Consider the following 9,992-nt stretch of genomic DNA (forward strand, 5'->3'; position numbering starts at 1 on the left):
CATAGAAACACCAAAAATCAAGATAGTATTCAATTATCCCTTGCTGTCTCTTTTCCCTAAAAGAAAATGTTTAAGAGAAGTTTTGGTTTACAATAAAATAGAGAGGAAGGAAGGTAGAGAGATTCTCATAAAATCCCTGCTCTCAGACATGCATGGTCTTCCCTGTTTTTAACATTATCAACCAAAATAGTACCTTGTTTAAAAGAACTAGGATGCACACCGTAATCACCCAAAGTCCACTGTTACTTAAAGGTTTGCTCTTGATGTTGCACATTCAGTGGGTTTGGTCAAATGCATAATAACATGTATTCTTCATCACAAAACCATAGATAATATTTTCATTGGTTTCTTTCACTTATTAATGTGTTTAAGCCTCCTTTATGTCTTTTCGCAGGTTGATAGCTAAAGATTACTCTTTAGCACTGAATATTCTTCCAATGTTAGGATCTAGGAAAGTTGATCTATTCATTCATCTACCAAAGTATGTGTTGGTTGCATCCAAGTTTTGTCAGCTATGAAGAAAGTGAGTTTTGTATTTTATATTATTTCCCCAAAGGAGCAAATATGGACCCTCTATCGAGCTCTATGGATGCTCATTTCAGGAAAATAAGCCAGTCTAATGGGAAGAAACTGTTAAAAATTCCTTGAACATTTATCATGTTTGTTCACCACACACTGATTTTATTGTGTGGGCTGTGCATGAATGATATCAGGTAACTTCTGGTGCTTGCTGAGAAGACAGGGCTTGAGGTATTTTTAAACATTAGCCCAAGTGATTCTCATGAATCGCAATAAAACTATTTCATCCTACTTGTTTATTTGGATTGGGCATTTCAGTAGGCCTGTGTTTTCAACATCTGTTTAAAAATTTCTATTCATTCCTAAAGCTTTTAAAATGTTTAGTCTATGCATTTTTGGATGCAATCAAAGTTCTACAATTCTTCTTACACATAACACACAGGTGAGGGTTCACATTTAATTCCAACAAATCTGCTACCACTAACTATTGGAAAAGAAATAAAATTATACAAATAAATTCTGATAAATAAATGACTGTCACTTTCTGATGAAAAGATTTGCATACCACATCAAAGACATCTTTACAGATACATCACCCAAAGCCGTGATAGTGAAGGCAAAGATAAACAGCTGGGACTACATCAAATTAAAGAGATTCTGCACAGCAAAAGAGACAATAACAAAAACAAAGAGAAACCCCACTGACTGGGAGAACATTTTTGCACACAACACTAATGATAAAGGACTGATCACAAAAATCTGCAAAGAGCTGATGAGACTCAACAAGAACAAAGAAACTAATCCTGTCAAAAAATGGACAGAAGAGCTAAAAAGAAACTTCTCTGAAGAGGAAATGCAAATGGCCAACAGGCATATGAAAAAATGTTCAACATCACTTGTAATCAGGGAAATGCAAATCAAAACTACCATGAGATACCATCTCACACCTGTGAGAATGGCACATATTAAAAAAACTAGCAACAACAAATGTTGGCGAGGTGGTGGAGACAAAGGAACTCTTCTGCACTGTTGGTGGGAGTGCAAACTGATCTAACCACTATGGAGAGCTGACCTACTAAACATAGAGCTTCCATATGATCCAGCAATTCCACTCCTAGGTATTTACCCAAAGGACACAGAAACATGCACCCCTATGTTTATAGCAGCACTATTTACAATAGCTAAGCTTTGGAAACAGCCCAAATGCCCAAAAATAGATGACTGGATCAAGAAGATGTGGTACATATACACCATGGAATATTACTCAGCATTCAAAAAAGATAAACACATGCAATTTGCAGCAACATGGATGGCGCTGGAAGGGATCATGCTCAGCAAGATAAGCCAGAAAGAAAAAGAAAAATACCGGATGGTCTCACTCATAGCAGGGATCTAGAAAACTTAAATAAGGGACCAGGAAAATGAATAACTATAAGAAAGTGAAAATCAAAATCAACAAAAAACTATGAACCAGAGACACTCTTTGGGAGGTGGGGGGCGGGGAGGGGAGGGATTGGGGTCAAAATAAGGGGGTTGCAATTGTATGGGGAATATAAAAATAAAATTTATTATTAAAAAAAGAAAAGAAAAGATTTGCATACCTTATTACTACTTAGATACTTGCAGCTCATTAAACACATTGATAAACTTCAATACTTTGTTAAATTTGCTCATTTTTTAAAGTGGTGCAGTAAACAGTGTATTTTTTTTTTTTATTATTTAGATCCAGTCTGATAGCAGACTGTACAGTAGTAATCAGGCAGGATTTATTTGTTTACCTATAATACTAGTTAGAAAATGGAGGTTTACTGGGCCTCCCTAGTGGCACAAGGGGTTAAGACGCAACCCATGAAGATGTCAGCAGCCTCCACAGCACAAGTTCGATCCCGGCTGGCCAGGAAGCAACCCACATGGCGCAGCAGACCTCTCCTGACTCGCCCACTGCTCCCCTCAGCCGTGTACTTCAGTCAGTCTGCCTGTTCTGTTCCCCATCTGTCTCTGGTGACACATCTAACTCCCTGCATCTCAGGCCTGTACACCAGCTCTTGTATGCAGAAAGAAAGAGAGATAGAGAGAGAGAGAGAGAGAGATAGAGAGAGAGAGAGAGAGAAAGAGAAAGAAAGAAAGAAAGAAAGAGAGAGAGAGAGAGAGAAAGAAAGAGAGAGAGAGAGAGAGAGAGAGAGAGAGAGAGAGAGAGAGAGAGAGAGAAAGAGAGAAAGAGAAAAAGAAAGAAAGAGAAAAAGAAAGAAAGAGAGAAGGAAGGAAGGAAGGAAGGAAGGAAGGAAGGAAGGAAGGAAGGAAGGAAGGAAGGAAGGAAGGAAGGAAGGAAGGAAGGAAGGAAGGAAGGAAGGAAGGAAGGAAGGAAGGAAGGAAGAGGCTTACAGAAATACATTCCGAGGTCAAAACTGAAAACCAATAAGCATGTTGAACGCTTGGGGTTGAACCTTGGCAGTCTGACTCCAGAATGTGATATCCCAGGGTGGCTCTGGGTTCCTTTAACCTGACCCATCCTTGTCCACCTCCAGAGGGAAATCAGTCAGTGAGTCCCCCCACAGTGCTTATTTGGAAACAAAACAACAGAAGAAGCAGACAGGCAGGGCATGATCATGAAGACAGCATGTGCTCCTCCCTCTTTCCTCTTCCCACTGTCCTAGCTGACCTCTGAAAACCTCCTTCTAGCTCCCCTGGAAAAGGAAAGAGTGGGGAACGCCAGGCTTATGGGTTCTGTCGTTTACTGTTTCACCCACACGCAGGTAAACTCTCTAGAGTCCTGACCTCGTTTAAATGGGTTCCGAATGTTGATTTCCATGCCCTCCAGCATGTGGTCTCTCAGCCACCAAGCTGGTCCTCTCCTGCCTGCTCATCCTCCTCATGGCAAGTGTCCTCCACCTGCTTGCAACAGGGGAAAGTGTCACCGCTTCAGTCCAAAGCCAATTCTTCACCCTATTTTAGAAATATCCCTCCCTGCCTTCAGGGACACTCAATTTTTCATCCATACTTTATATGATTTACCACATATCAGCAATTTTAGTAACACCATAAACATTATGAGATATGTGATCCTCTTAATGACCAGAACAGCAACAGTATTACTTTCAATATTCCCACTTTATGGAAGAAAAAAACCGAGACACAGAGAAAATACTAATCTTTCCAGAGGTCACAAAAGTAGGAGAGAATGGGAACATGTGAACGCTGCTTAGTAATGTATCTGAGGAAACAAATGCACAGCCGAAATACTGGGACTGCTCGCTGTCTGTTGCTTTCATGAAATATCACATCATTTAAAAAAAATTAACTAATATATTTATTTTTAATCAAGGCAACATAGGGGTATTCCCACCAGGTATTCCCACCTCAGTGCACCCACCACCAAGTCACCTGCACTCCACCACCAAAGGCCATAAGCCTCCCTCTCTCCCTGTTCTTTCCCCCCTCCCTCTCTCCTTTCTGTTATCTCAGTTACCAAAGGTTAGTTCTGTAATTTTTTTTAAGATATGTTTATTTATGCATATAAGAGCTGGGGTACAGGCTAGAGATGCAGGGGCTGAGACGATCCACCAGAGACAGAATGGGGAACAGAACAGGCAGACTGACTGAAATACACTGCTAAGGGGAGCAGCGGGCGAGTCAGGAGAGGTCTGCTGCGCCATGTGGGTTACTCCCTGGCCAGCTGGGGATCAAAATCATGCTGCAGAGGCTGCGGACTGCTGCATAGTGTGGTGCTTAACCCCTTGCGCCACCAGGGAGGACCTGTAATCAGTTTTTAAAGGGTAGGTTTTCAGGTTATCTTTATGGGAATATTAATTTATTTCCTTTATATTCTACATATAAGTGAAACCAACTAGTAATTATCTTTCTCTGTTTGTTTTTTTGCTTACTATTATCCTTTCAAGTTCAATCCATGTGGCTGCCAATGGCATGAGTTTTTCCTTTTCTTTTACTTTCTTTTACATATATTTTACATCATTCTTCCTTTTTGTACAATGTATTCTTTTTCAGGTGGTGTCCCTGTCAAATTCCAACCACCAGTTTACCCGTGCACTATCACCACAGTCCCTGACTCTTCCCTCCCCTGTTTTGATCCCCCTCCCTCTCCCTCCCTGCAGAATGTTTCTTCTTTATAGTTGCGTGTTAATTTTGTTCTTTTAATTTATTATAATTATTATTTTCCTGATCCCTTATTTGGTTCCCCTACATTCCTCCTATAATGAGACCATCCGATATTTTTCTCTTTCTTTCTGTTTTAGCTCCCTTACAGCTCCATCCATGTTGCTGAGCATGAGTTTATCTTTTTTTGACTGCTGAGTAATATTCCATTGTGTATAATTACCACATCTTCACGATCCAGTCATCTATTTTTGCATATTTCTGATATGCACAGGGCTTGTGTCACCAACAGCTCTGACCTACAGTGCTATTATTTTTTTGCAAATGTTCCTCTGCGTTACAGTTCACCATGGCATCTGGATCCATCATGACAGCCCCCACCTGCCCAGTCGAAAATGAGGAAAAGCAGCTGAGGGTAAAATCAAGAAGCACTGAGGATTTTGGAGATCTCAGAGCCCGTGATGGTGGTGGCCATTGCAGGGCTGTATCACACAGGAATTCCTACCTAATGGACCGCCTGGCAGGACAGAACCACGGTGAGTGCTGTTCCAGGGCAGGGGACACATGCTGGTTCATCAGTGAGGACAGAGGCTGATAGTATCTCCTTTAGGATCATTTGAGGAAAAGTCCAGCACTACTCACTAAAGAAAACTAATAATCATTGATACATTTATCACCTCAACTCCACCTACCCCAAATCTCCCTTTCTTGCCCACTAATAAAAGAAACCCCCAACTATATCAAAGGATACCTCATTAATTTAATCTTATTTGCTCTTATCTGCTCAGTAGCTCAGTTCCAGCAAGTATTCCCTTACTTGTTCCAATATCAATTTTGCCCTAATTTATGGTCATTTCAAAAAATATACATATATTGCTGAATTTAAAAAAAAAATGGGTAGATGAACAGACAGTAGAAATTCAGTATATTCCATATAAGTGGCACTACTTAAAGCTTTTTTTCACATTTCATATCAAAAATATGATCAATTATACCCCCTTTGTTCTCAATTTGGCATTTTCTAATGTGAACACTATAATATATTCAGAGGTTGGCATAAAACCTATATATGTGATGAATTTAATATAAACTTATAAGCTCTGTAATCACTGTCCACATGTAGAAATAAAAAAACAACAACATATAAAAGCCAATTTCCTCTCCTACTAGAGTTGACCAATGTTTGTATTTTCATAGTACATTCTTTGACTCTTCATTTTTATAATTAGTTTTATAATCAGCATATGCATTTGTAAAAAATAGCTTAAACTTTATAGAAAGGGAATTATATTTCTGGTATTCCTGCTTCTATTGCTCTACAATAAGTTTATAGTAAAGTCCTTAGAGTTTGTTGTACATGTATGTTATTTATTTATTTTTACCACACTATCCACACTACTGTCCCAAAGGACCACAATTGATGTATCCATTTGTTGTTGATGAACACTGGTATTATTTCTAGTTTTATGAATGGTGCTGAATTCTTTTATTTAGATTCCTTGTGTTTGTGCTATTCCCAGAAGTAGAACTGTTTGTCCAAAAACTATATATATATATATACTCTCAGCTACTCTAGATATTAACAGATAGCTTTTCAAACTTACGTGCAATTTATATGATTATTAGATATTAGCCATTGAGAATTATCCACACCATCAAAAAATGGTAAAAATACTAAGTACTGTTGATTTAGTGACTATTTATATGCATTATGTAGTTATTGGCCCCACTCTGTATAGTTTGAAATTTCCCCCATATTTACTTACTATTTGCATTTCTTATTTCACGAATTCTATTCTAACTTGTTGCCTCTTTTGGTATTTCCTATTTTTTAAGCTCCAAAAGAGGAGGGATGGGGTAGGGCAGAGAGCATGGAGGGCCTGAATTATGGTGAGAACTATGGATGCTTTGATAGTGGGTTGGTTGGTAATGTACACCTGAAGAGCTGGGTGAACCTATAACCTCTGAATCATATATGCTGTTGTATACCATGTTACCGCAATAAAAATAAAACAATGTCTAAACACTTTTAAAAGAAACTAGGTTCACAAAATTCAGTAATGTGACATAGTTTGAGTCCATAATAGTGTGAGATGAACCAGGAATACAAAGTCCATCTTGAGAATTTTCTTAAGTATAAAGTTGGATTGACTGTCCTTGCTGAAATAGTAGCAGTTTCCTCTCAAACAGGGATCAATTATATGCCCTTCTCTTTGTCTATTTGGTATTTTCTACTGTGCAAGCTATACCACCACATAGACAAGATTGCATAACACATACATATATGATAAATTTGGTCACTATAAACTGTTAAGTTACAGACAACAAGTTTAAACAATGTAACCCATGGACGTCCTGGACTATCTATTATCTAATTATATATTACCAATAACACGTTCTCTCCTTCCATTTCAGGTTTCCCTCAGGGCTCCACATTGCAGTCTGAAACCAAGGACATCTGGATGTGGTGTGTGCCCCACCTCTCCAAGCCAAAGCACACCCTGGTCCTTCTGGACACTGAGGGCCTGCAGGATGTGGAAAAGGTAAGGAAGACCATCTCCTTTGCGCTACATACCCTATTTATATTTCACTTTGCCATCTCAATTCATTTTTATGACATAATACTTTGAACAATGTGGTTACATTCTGTTTCTTGAATTCATTTCCTTTAAAGATCAGTACTTACTAGGAATAGACCTTCTCATTTCTAATACTGCATTGAATGATACTAGTCAAAAACTTGCATGATTGCTGAATTGAGGTTTTGCATTAAGTACTATAGATACTACAGTGAAGGAAGGAAACGCTCAGAGTCTAGTTAGGGAGATAAGAAATAAGCAGGTTATCAGTATAGGGCACCATACATATGAAAAGTATGAAGTGAACCGTGTTACATGATAAGGGAAACATATGGAGGAAGCTATACCATATGGGATGAATAAACTGTTCTAGTTAATGTGTGTGGGGGTAGTGGGCTGGGAAATTACTGGAGTTGAGAATAGGAACCGTGAAAAATAGAGGAGTTCAGTGAAATAATCTATAAAAATAATCCCCAGAAAAGCTTCAATTATGCCAGGACTACTTATTAATTTTTAGTACAATTCTCTGAGTTTTGAAGATGAATTATTCCTAATTATGTATAAGCATGAATAGACCCACCAAAAATATGATAAGTGGAATAATTTTGATGTTATATTTTTAGTCTGAGCTCCAAATAATTTTTTCTCCCTATTTATGTAAGTCAGAGTCTGAATTGGAAGTAGCAGCAATGGTTCCTGACTTCTATTACTACCAAAAAGAGGGTGGGTAGGAATTTAGATATTCTGTATTTAAATAATTCAGCATAAAATACTCATAATTACCTCAATATAAACTAACAATGATCTACTGATTCTGAAGAGATTCTGCCTTTCATAAACCCCTATTGGAATGACTTATCAAAAAGACAAAGGACAAATATTGATGAGAATGTAGAGTACGCAACAGAATAACAGTATAACAGTACATGTGTCTGGGTTATAAAATAAAGGATTAGACACACTTACTGGTATATATATATATATATATATATATATATATATATATATCTTGCCATAGGAAAAAAAATTTGAAAGCGAAATTCTTTTTGAACAAATAAAATCAACAAGTAAAATGTTTTAAATGAATATCCATGGTAACGAAACCCAGTCCCTCACAATAGCATCCATGAGAGACAGACTGTTGAATTTTCTCAACCTACAATTGGAGACCATGTGTACTATTACCATAATCACCTTCCTGCTGCTGCTGCTGCTGCTGCTGCTGCTTTTCACCCCATAACCCTTGAACCACTATGGGTCCTTGTCCCATGAATCTGCAAAAAAGAATTCAGGGACAAACTATCAGAAAAATAGGCAGAGACAAGGAAATCTTTATTTAGAAAGTAAAGAAAAGTTTACTTAAAGGAAAAAGAACAAGGATGAAGAATCCAAGGCGGGGGCAAAAGATGCCTCTGTGGGCCCAGGTCTAGGGGATATTTTAAATTTTTTCCTCTATTCTAAAATCTCATCATCCTCAGCATCCTACTAAGTGATGGGCTTTCTCCCCCAGTGTCTATTCTCTGGGCAGATGAGCCCATTTTCCCAGCTCTTCTCTTAGAGTTTCTCCTTTAAGCTCCCCTGTTCAAGGTCTTATTCTCTTAAGTTTTACTGTCCTTATTTATTTAGTCCTCCGGGATTTCTCACCCCATCTCTGGAGTGTGTTTTGTTTGGCACCTCTTAGAATTTATTACCTTATTTCAGAGCCTCTTTAACTCTCTTGAAGTTCCTGCCTGTTCTGTCCCTGAAGCTGCCTACATAACCAAAGTAGCCCTAGGACTCACCATTACACTCATGCCTGCTTCTCTGTATTTATCCTGGAGTCAAAGAAGCTAAGTCACATATAAAGGAGGAAAACCCTAGAATTCAAAACCAAGTGTGGAGGAACCTCACTTTTTCTCCCTCCTTATCACATGCCCCGCCTTTGCAAAAAAAAAAAAAAAAAGATAACTGAAAATAAACCATCACCTCCTGGAAAAGAGCACCTCCTTCCTTCTGGTTTCACTTCTCTGAAAGCAGAATTAATGTTAATGTCCATTAACAGGGCTTAACAGTCTAACATCTGGTTTGATCTTCAACTTAAAAAGAGAATCACTGCCTGAGTCCCAGGAAGGAGGAGAGGACCAGGGCAGCAAGGATAGCTGAGGACTTGCTGCCTGGCTACAGCACACACTCCTGGTGAGTTCCCTCCTGAACTTGGTCTTGTATATTTATTTTAAAAACAAAACAAATTCCCAAGTGCAAGGACCACTCCGAAGGCAGCCAGAGGCAGCATAAGAGTCCAGATGTAGTGAGGAGAGGGAGTGGGGTGTGGGAGTGGGGTGAAGTCAGGGTGGAGGGGTGAGGAGAGAACAGCGGGGTGAGTAGGGGTGGAGGAATGGTTGTGGGTGTTGTTCCATTAGCTCAGCCTCTCCTTTTGGACTTGAAGCAGCTGTGAGGTGAAGGTGCCCTCACCCTGTCCTCGGGTGCCCTCCATCTCCTCAGGATCCCATCCAGGCTGCCTCAGAGAGCCCTGCTTGGAAGGAGTGGATCCCCTCAGAACCCCACTCTGTGGAAACTGTGCTCAACCCATTTCTTAGTCCCACCCCCTCACAGGCACCGTGTGGGACTCCTGCTCCTCCATCTCCATCTTCCCCACCTCAGACATTTCCTGATTATGTCCTTCCCCCGCCTCAGTCCAACCTCCAGCACCACCCCAGTCAGGCATTAGAGAATGCTGTTGAACAGTCGTTAGAGAAACACAGAGAAAAAAATGCTTCTTCGTTTACAAAGCGAATCCTTAAATGA

The 9,992-nt window shown here is 39.4% G+C and overlaps 1 pseudogene across 1 annotated transcript in view; it reads left to right on the forward strand.

Annotated features, from left to right (window-relative positions):
• Window positions 1-9,992, forward strand: part of LOC311176668 (guanylate-binding protein 6-like) — a 35,774-nt pseudogene extending 25,782 nt beyond the window's left edge. The window contains exons 8-10 of the transcript in view: window positions 4,973-5,165; window positions 7,045-7,172; window positions 9,690-9,992. The product of the transcript in view is annotated as a guanylate-binding protein 6-like (transcript). The remainder of the gene's footprint in view (window positions 1-4,972; window positions 5,166-7,044; window positions 7,173-9,689) is intronic.

The sequence above is a fragment of the Talpa europaea genome (assembly GCF_964194135.1).
Source record: "Talpa europaea genome assembly, chromosome: 9".
Taxonomy (NCBI): Eukaryota; Metazoa; Chordata; class Mammalia; order Eulipotyphla; family Talpidae; genus Talpa; species Talpa europaea.